This window comes from Chionomys nivalis, chromosome 3, assembly GCF_950005125.1.
Source record: "Chionomys nivalis chromosome 3, mChiNiv1.1, whole genome shotgun sequence".
NCBI classification, from domain to species: Eukaryota; Metazoa; Chordata; class Mammalia; order Rodentia; family Cricetidae; genus Chionomys; species Chionomys nivalis.
This window is the reverse complement of record NC_080088.1, coordinates 3,495,471-3,515,468: the sequence shown is the minus strand read 5'-3', so window position 1 is coordinate 3,515,468 and position 19,998 is coordinate 3,495,471. Positions and strand designations below refer to the sequence as shown.

Sequence of the window (19,998 nt, the reverse complement as noted above, 5' to 3'; positions counted from 1 at the left end):
AGTCAGAATATCTTCCTGGCCTCACTCCCAGGCCTCAGGAGGTTTGGAGTGAGGCCAGGCACTGGGCTGAGCCTGGGAGCCCAAGACTTCAGGAACACTGTGCTTCAACAGGGGAGCTGCTCTTTGTGTCTCTCTGACTGAGTTCCTGACACAAACAGCTGCCAGGGAGCAGGGTTTACTCTAGATTGCAGTGCAGAGAATACAGTCCATCATGGAGAAGGGATCATGGCAGCTGAAGTGTCTGGGCCTGTTTGTGGTGGCTCTTTGCTGTCTGCCATGCTTCCTCGGCCCCAGAGACCCACATGCCAGGATCTGTTTCCCTAGCCCATCCCTCCTTATCCCACCTGCCCACGTCAGCTTCTTTGCACCTGGAGGAAGGATGAATGGGAGTTTGTTTAGAGTTGGGAGACGCTTCCTGGAAAAGGTCTTTGGCATAGCATACATGGGAGTCTTACATCCAGGCTGAGATGAGGGAAGGGCCATCACCACCCTTGCTCTGTACCCATGAAGCCTAGAAGACACTCATGGTAGGAAGAGTCTGAGAGTGGTCCCCAAGATTTGTGCTGCTTGCTAGACACACACATTCTCTTGGCTGCTCAGACACTGAGCTGGACAGCTCTGTGAAGGGTATTCTGCAGATGTCAGTGGGGATATTAGCTGACCTGAAGGAAAAATGATGGCCGTGAGTGGGGTGAAGCCTCTCACGCAAGCACTAAAATATTCTGGTGTCCTCCTCGTAAGAGACAACTGAAACTTGGAAGGGTTCAGAGCTTGTAAGGTCCTGTGGAATGACACACATGGCAAGCAAAAGAGCACCTAAGGCATGGAACATAGTTCCTGGATGGTAGACCAGAGAATGGGAAGCTCAGTTATACAACCTGAAGGAACCGAGTTGCCAAGGACAACAAGCCTTTTCAAGAGGACTTGAAATGAATGCAGCCCCGAGGCTCTTGGGTAACAGCCTTGTAAAAGATTGTTATAAGCTTGGACTTCTGGTCTCCAGAGGTCAAGAGAGAATAGGTGGGTAGCCCTGGAGAGTGCTCGGTCTGTTATGCAGCAAGAGCTGAGCATCGCAAGCCCTCACCTGCCAGGCCAGCCTCTGCTCTCCTTTATGACCTTCGCATTCTGCTACCACCAGGCTGGTTTGTGAACGGCACTAAGGACCCCTGGTGGGGTCGTCCTCCCAGCCACAAGGGGGGAAATGACAGGCATAGGTTTGTCGTGAGTCAGACATCTCCCGTAGCAGAAAGGGTTGGAAGCAGAAGAGTCGATGCTAAGCGTAAAGTTTCTCTTGGGTACCTTCTGATCAAATTCCTTATTGACTGTGTGTGTGCGCGCGCGTGTGTGTATGTGTGTGTGTGTGCGTGTGTGCACATATCTTCATCAGCAGACTCCCCTGTTATTACAGCTCTGTATCAGACTGAACTGGGTCACTTTTCTGAGTGAATGTCTCACTCGATAGCCCTGGCTGGCCTGTAACTAACCTGTAGCTCAGGTTGGCCTTTGGCTCATAGAGATACACTTGCCTCTGCTTCCTAAATGCTAGAATTAAAGTTGTTAGCCATGATGCCGTGATTTTTGATGGTGAAAGGGGACATGGAGTTTTTCATACTAGCTTCTCCCTTTTCATTCAGTCTAAGCCTCAACCCACGGGACAGTACCATCTACCCCTCCTAACCTCGGGTTTCTCAACAGATGCTTGTCTTACACGTAATTCTAGATCTGGACAAAATGGCCAACAGCGCCAACAGCACATAGCTTTATGCATGGGGCTATGACATCTTCTCACCTGGTACTTTTAGGGGATGGATCATGTGATGTCTGGAGTGAGACTGGGGACAGGTGAGCTCTAATTGCATGAGACTCTTTAAAGGGCTTCAAGGAGCAAGGGGATCCACCCCTGAAACCAAGGACATGCTGAAGAGTGATGCCGAGGTGACATGTATACACATGCACCTGCACACGCATGCACCCGCACACACATGCACCTGCGCAGCAAGCACCTGCTCATGCATGTACCTGCACACACACACACCACACACATGCATGCACTTGCACACACATGCAAGTTCACACACATGTGCCTGCACACACATGTTCCTGCACACAATGCACCTGTACACATATGCACTGTATGTTCAGAATATAGTATTGTTCAGAGTTGCTATGTCTAGTACAGCAAATAGTGCAATGTAGATGTTCAATAAATACTTGAATGAAAATATTTTCCCCAAAGCATCCACAAAACTGTCATACATTTATCCAATGGCATTACCCTCCTATTCTGTGGCAAGCCACATCTGTGATGCCAGACATACATACATCAGTAAAGAGTACAGATAAACCTGCTCCAGAAGACCTTCCCAGCATGACACCAAAATCTAGTGATTGCCGTGGCAGAACAGAACTTAAGGAGCACCGTGGAGGGGGTTAATCCTGGAAAGAGCACACAGCCCGGGCTGCATGACACATGCACACTGGTTTGAGGGGCGTGGAGATGGAGGCTCTCCCTGAGAAGGGCAGAATAAAGAGAAAGCTGAATGAAGGATCTCCTGGCTGTACCACAGTCAGCTCTGAGCCTTTGCCATCTGCAGCTTGAGGAGCAGCTGGGGTCAGCAAGATGGCTGCAGAATGGCACCAGACAGAGTTTACAGCCCATCCACAGCTCCTGACTAGAGAGGAGATAGAAAGAAAAAGAAAAAGAAGGCAGTGGGCCATGATTGTCCGCCCCTTGCCTGTACTCACTCATAAGTGGCCTTTAGACATAAAGCAAATAAAAACCAGCGTACAGTCCACAACCCCAGAGAGCCTAGATAACAAAGAAGACCCTAAGAGAGATATACAGGATCTAGGAAGGAGAAAAAGACAAGATCTCTTGAGTAAATTGGAAGCATGGGGATCATGGGAGAAGGTAGAAAGGGGGAGGAGGAAGGGAGGGGAGAAAATATATAGTGTAATACAAATACTAAAAGAAAAAAGATAAAAGGTGGCGAAGTCTATAAAATGACCCAGTTTCAGCTAGAACGCATGGAAAGCCTGAGATGTTCACTACCTATGCATCTCCTCCTTCCATCCCTTTCCTCCCTTCCTCTCTCCTTTCCTCCTATTCTCCATCCTCCTTTCTTTCCTCACCCTTTCTCTTTTCTCCCTCCTTCCCTTCTTTCACAACTGCCTTCCTTTTTTTATTTAATTTATCTGAATTTCTGCTTTATCCACAGGGGACATAGTTGACCTGTCATAACTTGAACTGTTGACATAACACAGACTAGAGTCTCCCGGGAAGGGAAGGGACTCTCAGTTGAGGCATTACCTGGCTCAGGTTGGCCTCTGGCTATTGTCTTGGTTATTGACTGATTCCAGAGGGCTGGGGTCCACAGTGGGTGGCAGCATCCCCTGAGCAGGTGTGTCTGAGCTGTCTCAGAAAGCAGGCTAAGTGTGAGCCTGTACCCCAGAAGAAGCATCCTTCTGTGGCTGTGAGTGAGTTCCTGGGTCAGAGACAATGCTATGTGTGATATCACACAGGCCTCCCTCTCAGTTCCTGCTTGAGTTCTTGCTCTGAATTCCCTCAGTGGTGGAGCGAGACCTGGAGTGTAAGCCACATTTGCCTGTTCCTCCCCTAAGTTGCTTTCGGTCTTGGTGTTTGTCACGGCTGCAGGTTAAGAATGTATAGCACACAAACGAGAAAGGCCTAGGTAAAGAGAATGGACAAGATTCTGCCTTTGCTGGCCAAGCTTCATAAATATAGACATCTTAAGCCTTGTGGGAAACTTCCTTGCTGCATAGGATTGCTAAAACACTGAACAAGTCATAATGTGGGATCCCCTATGTATGCTGTGAATACTACTGGTTAATAAAGGAACTGCTTTGGGCCTATAGCAGAGCTATAGGGGAGCAGAGCTAGGTGAGGAAAACTAAACTGAATGCTGGGAGAAAGTAGGCGGAGTCAGGGAGTTGCCATGTAGATCCACCAGAACTTTCCCTGGTAAGCCACAGCCTCGTGGCGATACACAGATGAGTAGAAATGGGTTAAATTAATATGTAAGAGTTAGCCATGAGAAGCTAGAGCAAATGGGCCAAGCAGTGATTTAACTAATACAATATCTGTGTGATTATTTCAGGAGTTGGGAAACAAACAAGCAGCCTCCTTACTACAAAGACAAAATTGGGAAACTGCTTTCAATGCAAGCTGAAAGATAATGGGTTAGTTTCCAAAAGTGAGGACACACACACACACACACACACTCCATTTTCATTTCTGTGGGTAGAAGTTTCCAGGGTGGATCCAAGAACCCATTGGGTAGCTCCCCTTATCCCACAGGGGCATCTTCACTGAGGGAGAGGCTCACTCCTCATAATCATCACTGTGCTGGCCGCAGTGTTGCTGTGGGCTGGTGGGCAGAGTGCTCTGATTTATATAATGTCTTTGGGTTACCTTCCCAACCAAGGACTAAGCTGAATGTAACCCAGGGTGTCAGATTCAGTTGTTACGCTGTTCTCTAGATCTGAGATCTTGTATGTGTCATGTAAGATATGTCCATACACTATCCTGAAGCTTCATGATTTCCCTGTAAGATCCCATCAGTGTCTCTATAAATAATATAACTGCTTCTTAAAGTAACCTATAACCTTGGCATTGAAAAAAATATTGTAAGATGGCAAAATCTCTATAATACCCCATCCTCTTAGAGACAGAAGGCATGAAAAGGAACCAGAAGTGGTTTCCCTTCCTCCACCGCTGTTTTGTAGCTGGTAAACGTGGTACACAAAGGAGTTAGACCGCTTGCCTGGTAGAGCCCTGGATCTTTAAAAGCTCCCATGGAGTGGTACAACACGGTGAACTCCAATTTCTTAGGTTCCGTGAAGGGAATAGGATCGCAACCAACAGCATAAGGCCTTAGATTTTGAACATTTGTGCATCAACATGTGTGTGTGTGCAGAGGCCCGGGTTCATACATACATACATACATATATGTAGAGGTCAAAGGTCAGCCTCAGGTGACTCTCACGGGCATCTGAGATTCATCCGTTAGATTAGATTGGCTGGCCAGTGAGCCCCTGGCATCTGCCCATGTCCATTTCCCCGGTGCTGGAATTCCAAGCATGCATTGTCATCCCTGGTTTTTATGTAGAACTTGGAACATCCAGGATGTACACATCAGGCTCTGTGTGTTGTGTGACGAGCACTAAACCAGCTAAGCTATCTAAGGCAAACCCAAAGAACAATATGAACACAGCAACGCCAGAAACCAGGGACCGGACTCTGTCGCAGTTTCTCCACGCCTCAGAGAAGAAAAGCCATACACTTTGTTCCCCATGGCATGCCGGGTTATTCCTATTCCTCTATCATTCAGACACGGCACCCGGGGAACACATGGAATACATGTTTATGCTGGTGTGAGCCCCCTGGAGAAGATTCACATTTGTACCCATGCATTTTCCCGAGAATTCCGTCCACAGGACCCACGCGTTTCGACTTCATGCGAATCTTTGCTGACCTTACAGACATGGCTGCAATTAGACTACAGTTCTCACCATGACCCTAAGGTGGCCTGGGGGTTTCCCCCTTAGTGCTAAGGGACTCCTGTTTGCAATAAAAAGACTATCTTCTGCATATGGACTAAGCACCATGCAAAAAATCTAGTGTGAGTTAACACTTGCCAAGATTAAGAATACCCTATCAGCCCAGTAGAGATCTGTATTGGAAATGGGCCGGTGGTTTTGACTCTCCTGCTCCAGGCCAGGGTTGTGTATCACTGGACCATGAGGTCATCTTTTAACTACAATACTATCCAGGGCTACACACTCATTTGGTGGGGGCGCCATGCTTGTGAGTTTAGCATTGTCCAGGTGACTGTGGTCAAGCAGTTTTTGGTAAGCTGTACCTGGCCTTATTCTGGAATCCTGCCTAAGAGCCTTTACCAACCCCTACCTGCCATGGCCTGATAGCCTAGTCTCTCAAAAGATTTAGCATTGCTAATCTAAAACAAATTTCACCTTTACACCCAGCAGACTGGCGCTTAAGATGCTGCTCTTAGGTGAAGGTGAAAGCAGCACCATTTCCACAAAACAAGGAGAGCCGAGGTTGCAGTGTCTTAGCTCAGGGGGAGCCGGATGTGGCGGTAGGGTCTAGGGGAGTCAGAGGGATGAGTCGGGTTGGATACGCTCAAAATCCTCTGTATACATGTGTGGAATTCTCAAGGGATAAATAAAAATGTATTCAGAATCATTTTGAGCTTTGTAAAAATAATCTTCACTTATTTTGAAGTTTTAAATTAATTTATATTCAATGTTTTTGCTGAAGTGGGCCATGCTTCTAGGTCAGCCTCAGCCTGAGCTGTGTTTCCCTAGAAGCCCATTTTAGATCTTTGCTGTGGGTTTCAGGTTTCTCTGTGGCTACCCTTCACATTGGTTCAGAGCCAGGATCTGCTCCCTGGAACATCCCTACAGGCAAAAATGTGTTTTATTTTATAGGCAGAGAAAACATTTGTCATTTGACATATGAGTGCACATAAGATAAAACCATACGGCTAGGGGGGCTAAACAGAGAGCTCAGTCAGGAAAGTCTTGCCTTGCAGACATGACAATGTGACTTTGACCCCCAGGACATCTGTAAAGGTCAGCTGGGCATAGAGGCGTATGCTTTAGCACCAGTCTCAGGGAAGTAAAAGCAGTCAGACCCTGGGACCTGCTGGCCAGACTCGAGTACTGGTTGAGTTCCATGCCAGGGAAGGATCCCGTCTCAAAAAAATTAATACATTGTATGGCGGGACTAGTCAGACGGCTCAGAAGGTAAAGGCACCTAAAGCCAAGTCTGGTGACAAAAGTTTTGTCATCGGAACCCACATGGTAAGAATCGACTTCCAAAAGAAGTTTTCTTCTGCCCTCCACATGGCATATGCAGCACACACATGCACGCACACGCACGCACACACACACACATGCATACACATGCATGTACACACACAATACTCTTGGTGCTATCCTCCAGTCTCTCTGTGCAGGTACACAAATATGCATATGTATACCATGAAAAAACAAAATTATACGGCTTTGATGCATTGACTGAGTAATATTTGCAATGTGGACGAAACAATATTGTTTTCACAGCCCAGAGAGAAGTCTTGAGCAGCCCCTGCTCTAGACGATGAAATTCCCATCATCATCAGGATTAGCCGGTGTCTCGTTTGTAACCAGCCGTGTGTGTTTCCCACAGTGCTAAGGAAAGACACTCCTTAACTTGCTCCTCAGCAGGGAGTGACTGTGGTTCTTCACCCGTGGTGCCGCAGCTCCCGATCCTCCTTCCCAGCAGGACTGTTTATCCCTGGCCACGCGTGGTTCCTCTTGCTCACGCTCACAGGGCACAGTGTGGAAGCTTTCCTTGGACAGGATCCATCATCAGCTGGCTCCCTGAGCTCCTGAGTGACCATCTGCTTCCTGCACTGCCCAGGGCATAGAACCTGGATCGTTTTTTTTCTGCTAGTTTGCTGCACTGAGCACACTTAGATGTCTTCCCTTTCCCTTCTATCTCTGAGCTGTCTCCTAAGCCCAACACCTCTTTCTCAAGCTGCCTCACTCATGGCTGCCAGATAAAAAAGCCTTTGTGAGTTGTCTAGGTTGCTCCCAATAGAAGCAGCCACTTTTCAAAGATCTGCACACTCACATACCATAGGAACATGTGGCTGTTCTCCATGCGTGGCAGACAACAGCTCTTCTTGATGTCTGATTTCTCTCTCTCTCTCTCTCTCCTTCTCCCCCCCCATCTCCTACCCCCCCCCCCCGCTCACACACACAAAGTACTGGGGATGAAACCAGGTCTCTTGTATGCGCTGGACAAGATCCACTATCTGGCCCTGCTCTGACTTACTCATAAAGGTTGGATCCACTAATCCCTGCCTGGAGCTGAAATGGCAGAGGAGGCTGCTGTTGAAGGCCAAGTTCTAGAAACGAAGACAGCCAGGAGATGCTTGATGTTAAAATAAATGTTATGTGGCCATAATTCCCCTCACCCCCCTGAAGGAGTGTCTGTCCTGATAAGGTCTCTCTTCCTTTTCCTTAATGCGGCATACCATTCTTCCTTGCTGATGCTGCCTTTAAAGAGTAATTTCACAAAGGAAAAGAAAACCTTCTGGGTGGATTAACTGTAATTCTCAGGGATGCATTATCAATACAACGAGAATCTAGGAGTCTTGCTTAATCTGTGCAACCTGAAGGACTTAGAGGGATTTGATTTGCTGGGCTGAAAATCTTGCCTCCTCCCACCCCTCCAGGCAGTGAGCTGGGATGAGACCTCCCACAGCTGTGGAAGGCAGGCCTGCGTCCCATCCTTAGTGTGACTTTGCTGGACTCTTCAGTGAGCAATGTTTGGAGGCTTCCGTGTGGAGGAAGGCTGAGAGAGGCATCCTGTCTCAGACTTCCTCATTCCCAAAGACTGTCGGAAAGGCTTAGTGAGTAGCTCAAACTCCAGTGTGTGTCAGGATCCTCAGAGGGGAGTGCAGCTGTCTTTCTCAGCACTGGGGCTTCAGATCGCTGTGTTGGGGTTAGCTGGGGACTTTGCATTGGAAACCAGCGGGTTGGGGTAAACTTCACTGATGTAAGGTGACTTCTTCCTTGTGGGTACTTCCTTCTGTCTACAGAGACATGTCTGTAGTGACTCAGGATGCATGAGGAACACTGGGTTGGAGCAGAACTCCCCACAAGTGCTGATAAGAACGGGGACTCCCTAAAATCAGAGACTTTACAATGAAAGACTCCACACCTGTGTGTGTGTAACTTAACAGCCCTTTTGTGTCTTCGTCATCTTGCTTTCTCTGTCTGATACTTCACTGCTTTGGACCTGGTCACTCCAGGAGAGATGACAAAGGTTTTAAACTCTGGATATATGTGACCCTGCTAGACTCTGCAGGGAGCAATGTGTGGAGCCTTCAAGGTGACTTGGCTTGGCTCTTTGGGGACTCGACTCTTCCTCACCTGTGAGAACATCAAAAGCGAGCGACCACTGCTGCAGTGTGGCTCAGTGGCTAAGAGCATGCATCGCCTAGAAGTCCTGAGCTCAGTTTCCAGGACCCACAACGGCAGCATAACTGCTGGTCACTCGGGCTCCAGGAAATCTGATGCCCTCTTCTGACCTGCACAGGCTCCTGCATGGACTCACATACACTCCCCAAGTACAGGCACATAAGCCTTTAAAAGAGAGAAAGAAAGAAGAAAGAAAGAAAGAAAGAAAGAAAGAAAGAAAGAAAGAAAGAAAGAAAGAAAGAAGGAAGGAAGGAAAAAGAGAGCTGAAGGGTGAGCCCCTTTTGTTAGCACTGACACTGTACTTCTTGAGATTAGGATGATGTCTTCACTAGGGTTTCTGTTGCTGTGAAGACATGCCATGACCGTGGCAAGTCTTGTAAAGAAAACATTTAGTTGGGGTGGTTCGCTTAAAGTTTCAAAGGTTCAGTCCATTATCGTCACGACATGGAGGTGTGCAGGCAGATGTGGTGCTGGATGTGAGAGTCCTACATCTTGGCCAGAAGGCAGCAGGAAGTAGACTGCCACACTAGTCAGTATCCTGATCATAGGAAACCACAAAGCCCACCCCCGCAGTAGTGACACACTTCCTTCGACAAGGCCACATCTAATAGATGTGAGATCTCCCTGTGAGATCGTGGGGGCCACTTACACTCAAACTACCACAGATGGCATCGTGATAGTGCCGTGCCGTAGCTGGGGTGTGTCCTCCAGACTGTGTCTCCAGAGCCGCAGACCTGGAGGTAGAGCCTGCTAGAAGGGATTGGCAGAGGGAGCCTGTGTCCCCAGAGATGGATGCCATGATTGCAAGAACAGTGAGCTTTTCTCAGAGGATTGTCCCCCTCCCTGCTCTTGTTCGTGTGTTATGTATGGTATCTGCTGTATCTGCGTCCATGGGGGAGGTAGGATGGGAGCTCTCACAGGTGCTCCTGCTGTGCCTATGTAAGGGTTTTCTCACAGCTATAGAAACTAAGACTGGGGATGCACACTGCACCCTCATGTGCACCCCACTGCCACCCCACTCTCTCACTCACACACACACACACACTCACACACACACACACACAAACAAAGCATAGATCTACTATGAGATGCTATTTGCTTTGGAATGGTAAAGTATTTAGAGTGGTCAAAAGTTCTTTAGCTCAGTTAAGTCCTCCATGGAAGACACGTAGCATTATTATCATTTCAGGCTGGGTCCTGCATGGGTGGATTATGGCTTTTTTCCCTCATGTGTAATATGTGTATATATGTGTATGCATGAGTGTTTGTATAATTGCTTGTGTGTATATATGTGTATTGTGTGTGTATGTGTGTGTGCTCGAGGTTCACACCTGGATTCTTTCGTGATTGCTCTTTATGTTACTCATTGTGTTAGGGTCTGTCTCTCCGTGGAGCCCAACACTCACTAGTATGGCTAGTCTAACTAGCCAGCTTGCTCCAGGGATCTTGTCCCTGCCTTTCAAGTACTGTAAGTACAGAGAGGTTGCATCTACAATGGCCATATGATCAGGACACCATGGAGCCATCTCCCATCCCTTGTCTGTGGCTTTGACAACTGAATCTTGGGAGCAGGAAAGATGCGAGAGAGACAGAAATGTTGGTGCTCGCCCCCTCTCTTCCTGCTCTCCCTCTCAGTCTCTTCCCCTTCCAGTGCTGTCCCTCAGCGTTGGCTCTGCCCCTTATTTCTAGTGTGAAGATGGCGCTCTCAGTCCCCAAAGGTACCTGCTCTTCAGAGTCAGGCAGGGGCTCTGAAATATCACTTATAAAGTGAACGTTTTGTTTTCAGGAGATCATGGGCTATTGCTAGGCAAGTTCAACACAAGCTCACAGCAAGTGTCTAGCCTATAGATGGTTATGTGATACCAAACAAAACACAAATTACTAGTCAACAGTGAGCACCAAGCATTGGAAGACAGCATCCGATTCTCCAGCGTGCTCAGACATGGCGTGGGTGTAATTGTCAGGGTTAGAAAGCCACTCGTGAGCAAGGGCTGTGAAGTGGGCTCTGCTTTGTGTCTACTCCAACCGTTCAGCAAACACAAGTCAAATCATACAAGTTTGCATCTCTTTAGTTATGTGCCATCTACACCCACTCCAGGAGCCAAAAGATCCCAACTAATTTATTTTAAATAATGCATTACCTAAGAATGGCTTCAGGGCACCACCAAATTCTGCCCCTCCCAACTTTGTGTGGTTGGGGCATTCCAACAGCTCTGCCTCCCACTTTTTATTCCTGATCCATATTAATCATATTTCTTTGGTACCACAAGTTTATAATGGGCACATAGGCTGAGCTATCCAGTGTGTGGTCTCCAGAAGTTTCTTTTCTCCTGTGCAGAGTTGAACTATGATTTCTAGGTCTTCTTGCAGTTAGGTATGGCTTTAAAAGACAAGCAGGAATGGTGGCCTCTTCTCTCTCTGGTCTGCTAGCTGACATTAGCATCTGGAAAAACATGTAACTCGTGTTTTATAGTAATGGAGTCCATCCATCTAGGTACTCACATAGCATAAACAAAGTCCGTTGATAGGCATGAAAAGAACCTTCTATTTTGTTCGATTGCTTTACTAGGGGATTTTCTGCTGCAGCATTGATCTTGTTAGATCCGTGGGAGATCTAATCCCAGACAGCAGCAAGTGCCTCAACTCACAGTGCCCAGTGTCAGATACTGTCTGTGCCTCACTGCTTCCACACACACCCATGATAGCACGGTCTCATGAGCTAGGCAGAGGGAGAAATCAACAATAATAGCATGAATAAAATAGAGCCACACACTCTAACAAAACTTGTGTGAGTGCATGCTATCCTAAAAGGCTCAAGACTAATGTTAACACTCAGGGTAACCGAAACCCTAGAAATCCTTCCAATGAAGGCAGTGACTGTAACACAGCACCCACAGCCACAGGTAACAAAGACAAGCAATGCCTACTATTTATAAGATAGTTTCTTCATGCTGGGTGTTGCTCAGAATGGGACCCTGTAGGCTGGTCCTCCACGTCCCTGTGGAGATGGCTGTGTCATTATTTTCACTGAATAGACTGGAAGGCAAAAGCACAGAGACGGTGTAACTTGTACCACAGATGATTTAATTGTCCCCAACTATCCACATTCTGTGATGTTTTGCTTTTTTACTTTTTAAATCTTATTTTAGACTGAGTCTCAGCACGTAGCCCTGGATGGCCTGAAGTTCTTTATATGGACTGGGATAGCCTTGAATTCATAGAAATGGGCCTGCCTCTGCTTCCCAAGCCCTAGGATTAAAGGTGGGAGCCACTACCATGACCAGTCTGTCACTTTCAGCCCTGGAAGAAGATGAAGTCTATGACTTCATCGTTGCTGAATGGCTGTGGTAGCTCATCGTGGAGGAAAACCATGTCTCCATCCCATCAGCCACTGGCAATGGTGTGACTTTGCTGACGCTCTTCTCTTCCTCACCTGGGAAGGGGGCCATTCCAGGTCAGACTGATCCTCCGCTTGGATCTCTGAATGAAGAAGACACAGGGGCAGAGCCTCCGCTGGCCAGCAAAGATGTATGGCTCAAGGGACTAATGTTTTATCATCAGTGGGGCTGTTATGACGCCACCGAATCTAGATAGAAGGGGCTGATACATTGGAACCTCGATGTAAATACATTTACGAGACTCCAGAGTCAGGGCTCTTAACCAAGGAGCAAGTGACCTGCCTAGCATACTGTCATACGCATAAGAAGTCCTGCTGGGTGACATAAAGTAAACAAAAACAAACAAACAAAAAAGTCCTCATGCTGCATGGAGGAAAATCAATGCCTATACATTTAAAGGGAAATTCTGCAGAACGGGGATTAACTAAACCTGAAATGTGTGGTTCACTTGGCGCATTTCTGCTCTCGGGTTGTCTCACACAGCATCTGGTGGATGAGGATCTTTTCACCCACAGATGGACTCGCCAGTTCTGTTGTTAAGAATTCACACCAAAATGGTACCTCTGTGAGTAAAGATTCGATGGAGGGTGGAGGAGAGTTAGCCAAGATATACTCGCTGAAACTATCATCAGTTGATAGACCTGGATCAGAGTTGACTTGTGGAGAGATACAGAACACGGGGAGGAGGGGGTTAAGGCGTTCAGTTCAACCTGGATTCATCTGCAGAGATGTGACTCCAGCCACCATTTGGCACACAATTGAGCATTAACTCTGTGTACTGCAATTAGCACAGCTGATAGATGGCCTTACTGAATTCCGAATAGCATAGAGTTTTCAATGACTGTTCGAGCATTGATCACTGAGCAATGCAATTCTCTGAGGGTTTGTTCAAGTAACTATTCATTAATAAGCATATGAATATAATTGGTTCAAGGCATGGCTGCATAAAAGCTATAGCTTAGGACACGTTTAAAGATAGGTGGTCCCTGCTCTATTAAAGGCAGCTGATGTTGCCATTAATTAATGCTGTAGGTAGTTTAGGGCGATGTAAGGAAGACCCTTGGATTCCACTAGCTTGACAACCGTGATCGCCACGACCCTTCTGTAATGGACTTAATTATTTCTATTTGCCATTGTTCAAGACACATTTTAAAATCCATTTCAATCCCAAATGGCTGCGTGCTAATTTGCTAGATTCCAAAACACTTTAACTAATGTAAATGGAAACAACCGCCACAATGAAACTTCTAACGGCTTGGAAGCTCTTTAATATGCTTCCAGCCTAACCAGCAATTCCCACTTCCCTGATATCAGGAAATCTCATAGTTTGGTAAAACTCTGGATGGATTAATTCTCCTTTGGCTCTTATGTAACAATTATTACAAAGTAAGGAAATAATAGGTATATACCTCATTAAGTTCTGAATCTAAATTAATTACATTTAGACACCTGATTTCATCAAGCTTAAAGTTCTGATATTCGCCATTTAAAATGTGATTTGGAAGGAACGATCACTTTGGAGAGAAACAGGTAACTGCTTTTCTTCATGTCCCCAGCCCCTTACTCAGTTTCTCTATGGCCAGCTTTCCTCTGCAACCTTCATGCTACTCTTGTTTTATGTGTCCAAGGATGAGGTGTTTTGATTTGTCTTGTTTTAGGCAGAGCTTCCCTTCATACAGACTCCCATCAACAATAAACTCTGGAAGGCAGACTCAGTTTTTATCTGTGAACACCAAAAGTTGGTGCTAAGCTTCGAAAAGGGGTTATTCACCCATTTTAATCACCAACGGACTTCCCTGCTGTTCATTTTAACGCTATTTTTCTATTTTTAAAAAGTCTATAAAGTAGAGGTGGTTTGCAAGAGGCAGGGGGAACACAGGCAAGAACAAAAGCATTTGCTTAGCTCAGAGGAAACCATCTATGAAAGTGCTAACAGGCGCAGTAAAGACCAGGGCCACAGACAAAAATGCACTATGTGCTGATGTTACAGAAATAAGAAAATGAAGCATTGGTATAATCTTCAAAGAATTTAAAACAGAACTGAAAACAGGGGTGCATCTTATGAAGTTGTTCTCCTTAACTAATCTTACTTGCAATGCGTAAACCAATTAATCTGGAGTGTGTCGTTGACGACATGAGGACATAATGGCACTTTATTCGGTAATAAGCCACCTGGGAAGTAGGCAAGTCATAGTTTGGAAAATTAGTACTGAATCTGTGAGCCTGGAATCTACCATGACTGAAGGCTATTGGTCAATAGATCAGTTGATTGTTACATAGAAACCACTGGAACTAAAGACGGAGAAGTTTCTTATGCTTGGTTTATACACAGCCTTCTCAGAGTTTGTGGGAGACTTTGCACTTTAAAACCCAGAGACAAGCCACTCTCTTTACCCAACAGTCTCCATTATTGCATGCCTCTAATCTCCAGCTCCCTTCTGTTGGTAATAGCAGATGGACCGAAGCCAGAGTACAGCTTGTTTAAGTCCCAAAATACTCTACATATCACTTCTATTTCAGATAACAAGCCGAATAAATTAAAACATGGATAAACTTGTCAACACCCAACAGGATCTGACATTCCAGAGACAGTATGATCTCTCACCCATTTGCTTGTGATCAGAAAGCCCAGCTCTACCTCTGCTAGCTAGAGAGGACTTAAAAAGTATACAGTCATCAGCACACTCTGTATGCACATCTTTAGGAACCAGCACCACATCCCGGGTGCTGGGAAGCCCAGCTGTATAAACTATATTGTGTTTCCCTTTATAAATAACAAGTTAGGACCAGCTCAGGATCTCACACACAAGCGAGCCCTCAAGAGGAAAGCAGCTGGGGATATCCTAGAAGTGTTACTGACATTTATTCTTTTCCTTAAGCCTTGGTGAAGTCCCACAGTTTAAGCTGCCCCTAGGCTTTCTTACTTGACATGCAACTGCCTGCACTATTTTCTTCATCAACCATGATCAGTGGGGACCTAGGACCACTGATGGAAAAAGCAAACCAGAGACCAGCTTCCAGTAAAGCAAGGTTGAATGGAACCTTGTACTCACCTGGATCAATGTCTAAATGAACTTGGATAATAAGCCTCTTCCCTTGCACGAGTCCTCCCCTCTTTCTATGAACAGGAATGGTCATGTGCACTTCGTTATGTCTGGAATCCTGGAAAACCAGCTACCTTGCTCATATGCCGACTCGAAGAGCTCACTACCAGCTCCTACCTCCCTATCCCAAGAGCTCCTCACTTTGTTGAGGATCCGGTCCAGACTGAATGAAGAGTAAACTGTTTCTTTACCTTCTTGGATCTAAGGACCCTAGGCAGGAGTTGGTTGGCTGCTCTCATGTGGGCCAGGATGCCATCATACTGCCTTCCTGACACTGTGTATAACACAGATTTACAGGAGGGCGCGAGAGGAGCAGGAGCCAATGGTGCTTTCTGTGAGTCAGAGACTCTCGGTTCAAATTCAGCTGTTTTCTTCAGTCTCTCTCTCTCACTCACTCTCTCTCTCTCTCTCTCTCTCTCTCTCTCTCTCTCTCTCTCTCGTGTGTGTGTGGTGTTTTCCTTCCCAGAGGAGGGATCTTTTCTCTGTTCTTAGGTCAGCTTTAGTCTTCTGCACTTCCAGTTTATTTTATTCTATTTTATTTTATTTTGAACAATCACTTCGAAGCCCTATCATGCATGGACTGGTTGATTTGCTGTCTCCTGTGTGCCATGTAATTTCATGGGTAATCTGATGCCCGTTTTTAGTACAAGCAGGGAATTTTTTAGCACATGATTGCTTTCCTAAGACCTAAAAGCTCTTGAGGTTGCTAGCTGGGTCAGCCATTCGCTCAGAGAGGTGAACCCGCTGCACCTTGCTCTGGCCTTGGTGCTGAACCGGGAGCTTCCTTGCTGAACCGCATTCTCGGACGTGGGAAACTTTGCTGAGTTGAAGGAGAGCCTGGCAGAGTCTAAGTATCCTTTCATGGGTCACCCCTAGGAAACTGGGCCCAGGTGATGCCCTAGGACCCCCCTCCATAGACACAGTGGACATTTCTTTGCCTGGAGCCAAGAAAGTTTTGTCCAACGGTTTTTCCTGTCACTGGCGCTGCTATGTCCCCTCCCACCTGGGTCGCCATGGAGACTCAGCTCCTTCCTTCTCCAGGCAAAATGGGCGAAGCTTAGTTAGCTCAACCCTGACTGTAGGAAGCCCACTTTCTTCAACATTCCCTTTATCCGTTTTGAGCAAAAGAGAAAGGTAGCCAGAGCACAGTGCTTGCAGGAAAGTGGCTCAGTGCTGGGTACCCGTATGCTCCCCAGGACCCTGAGACTTTGGATAAAGCAATTGGGGGCATTGCAAAGATGCAATGAATTGCCAACTTCAAGATACTGGAGGGGTTCTCTTCTTTTTTGTGAATGTGTGTGTGGGGGGGAATAGAGGTGGAGAAAGGAGTCTTTGGAAAATTCTGTGATTTCCTTTTCCTCTAAGCTCACCTGGCTTCTGTGGCCGATTCTATGAAGATCTGTTCTCCCCTAAGAGTCTCTCTGTGCTGAGCCCTGTAAATACCTGTGGATCCACCCAGGACTTCACTAGGCTCGGGGAATACGAATGCCCTTTCAGTTAAAAACTAACCCAAGCTTAATGTCTTGATGCAAATGAACACTTACCAGGAGAGAAGCTAAGCCAGCAGAGTCACCCAGTCCCTTAAGCTGCACAAACACTTCCTTTGGTCTGAGCTGTCCTCCCTTTCAGTTAGTTTACTTGTGAGGACATCTTCCTAGTTGGTGTCTTCAATCAGTCTGCCACATCTCGGGTTTTCTGACGAAAACCGTGTGGAGTCCTCCCCTGTTTCAGGGCTTATTCCTCCCTTCTGTTCACTTTCCCTCCTTCGCATCCTCTCCTCTTTATGCCAAAACAGAGCCAGGCTACAGCCTTCCACCAAGACAATGGGCTTTTCCTAACTCCCCCTGCCTACATCCGCCAGCCGCGCCTGCCTGCCCATCATCAGTGTGTTCGATCTTCACCAGAGGTGCTGATATGAAGTCCATAGTAACTGACCCATTCTCTCGTGCCCAGGGCAGGCAGACCCCTCCCTCCCGCCCCCCTCCCCAGGCGAGTTTTTAAGCTGCTAATGAAAACCCATGAGACACATTTCCTTTTGGTTATGTAACTAGCTTTTCCTGCCTCTGGTGGACTTCAGCATCATGTCTCCTCGGAGTGGGGAATGCAAAAAGGCACCAGAGGGGCTGGGGACCTGAGAGCCAGGACCCAAAGGCTCAGGGATCCTAGGACGTGGAACATCTGGCTGGGATCCATGCCAGCTCCTAGCCTTCCAGCAACTTAGCGCACTGCTTACCTTGTGGCCGACAGGGTGGGTTCACTCCATCGTGGTCGCCTCTCTTGGAACGGAGCAAGATTTAATAATTCACTCCTCTGTGAATGGTGAGGGAAGAAAATACAAAAAGAAGAGGTAACAGACGAACTGGAAGCAGATGGTCCAATTTCACATCAGCCTCGGCAGGCTGTTGGGAGACTCCATTCTTCTGCTCGCGGTTGGTCCAGCTTCTGCTCCAGCTCCAGGCTCTCCGGTTCCCGCGGATCCCTACCCTCGGCCCGCCCAACCTCTCCAGCCAGGTGCTGCCGTCTGGTGACTGGCTCCCTCTGGCTGGAGGGCTGGGCGCTGGGGCCACCGCGGGGCAGAGGAGTGCGCGTGTGGGCAGCGACGGAGGAGGGAGTCCGGCAGCGACGGAGGGAGGGAGCCTAGAATGGCAGGGGGTGGGGGAAATCCACGTTGAGGAGCAAAGTGAAGGACCTCATAGGGAGACTTCATGAAAGCCGCAGATTCAGTGAATGCTATTCGGCTCCAACCCCACGGGCTGAACCGCGCTGTCAGCGCACTAAGCGACGCTTCTCTTCTCGAGATAAAAGCGGGCACAGCGCCGCACGCTGGAGAACCAAGGTGACACAGAGGCAGGCATCAGCATCGCAGGAGAGGCAGCGGCGGGGGGCCCAGAGATGGAGCCGACCGAGCCGCCCACCCTTCTGGTCCAGCTTTCTTTCTTTCGTTTTTAACCTACGATGAGCTCTGGGAGGCGCGGGAACAGACAGGTGCCGCTCCTCCAAAGAGAACCTGGAAAAGGCTGGGGGAGCCTTTGGGGCGTAGATCCCCAGGGACACCTGTCCCCTCGTGTCACCAATGAGTCCTAAACTCCGGCGTCAGCTACGCCTGCTTGCTGTAGCTTTGCTGTGGGCTTGGTGAAATGTGAAGAGTGGGGTCTCTTCACTGCCTCCCACTAGGGTGAAATCCTCCAGGAGCGCACATGTGAGCCCGGAGGGGCACAGCCAGCAAGATTGGTCTGAGGGGAGGTCTGAGGGGCTTTACTCGCACAGACCCAGATCCAAGAACCAAGCCTGGTACCCTATTCAGTCCATCCTACCCATTGTTCCTGGGACCTAGTGTCAGCTGCTGACACTATACCTACTTTATTTTCACCTAAGATAAAGGATGTGCACTTTCTGAGTATTATCCCAATTTCCTGCAAACTCATGCCCTTTGGACAACCACCTACTTTGGATTTAGCCTGCTTTGTATGGTTATTTCAGAGAGCATCCCACAGGAATCTCCGATGCAACCTGTCTTTCTCTTAGGGTCATTGCAAACAGTAGATCATTTCCAAAGCCGTCTCACATCTACCTTCCACCCAAGCACAAACTGTTGTTCATGCACCTTTAACCTAGGGAGAAATAGTTGAACGGGAGACTAAAAGTAATCCACACCACTGACTGATAATTCTATAATGGTTCATTTAATAATGGACTATTTTGTGCTGCTAAGTGAAAAAGGCTTTTCATCCCATAAAACACACAAGTCAAGAAGGTGACTCTTCTAATGAAGAGACTCATCAAGACCTGCTCTTAGAGATGGATGATATTTCATCCTCAGTTCATACTTTAGAAAAGATTTAAAAGGTGTGTGTGTGTGTGTGTGTGTGTGTGTGTGTGTACCCACAGAGGGTAGAAAACACATCAGGTCACCTGGAGCTTGAGTTACAGGCAGTTGTGATCTGGCTAATGTGGATGCTGGGAATAGAACCTGGGTCCCCGGAGAGAGCAGCCCATGCTCTTGAACACCAAGCCGTCTTTCCAGCCCCAATCTGTACTTTTTAACGACATAGAAATCTAGCCCCTCGGGAATGTTGTCTGCTTCCAGAAGATGGCTTTAGTACAGGAAGGTGTTTCCCTCAGTTTGCATCAGCGGTTGGGTCCTCGCTCACACACACTGGGGGCTTTGTCTTTGCCAATGTGTTTCCTCCGGAGGCCTTGGGATCTCTTGCTCATGCCTCAGTTTGGTGTGGTCTTCAGAGGTATTACCATACACAGCATGTTATGTGCATGCTACACCAGGTCCGCTGGGCCAGGCGATTGTGTCAGAAATGAAGACAAACCAAGAACCTGGTAGAATGATGCCCAAGGGGTGATGATACAACATGTGGTTTTGGTCAAATAGCACCGGCATGGTGAAAGATCTTTACTGCATAAAAAATATCATTTAATCCACAAAGCTGTTATGGACTCAACAGCTAATATATATTCTATCAGAAGAG

General features: G+C 47.4%; 1 protein-coding gene across 5 annotated transcripts in view; it reads right to left on the bottom strand.

The window, feature by feature from the left end:
• Positions 1-18,329, bottom strand: part of Kcnj6 (potassium inwardly rectifying channel subfamily J member 6) — a 242,512-nt gene extending 224,183 nt beyond the window's left edge. For 3 of the 5 annotated variants that reach the window (XR_009056810.1, XM_057764126.1, XM_057764130.1), the window contains exon 1: positions 17,751-18,329. The gene's annotated coding sequence lies outside the window, so the exon portion shown is untranslated. Of the gene's footprint in view, positions 1-15,466; positions 15,599-17,061; positions 17,211-17,750 lie in introns of those variants that run through there. The other 2 variants (XM_057764128.1, XM_057764127.1) reach the window with 2 other exon arrangements.
• Positions 18,330-19,998: the final 1,669 nt, after the last annotated feature.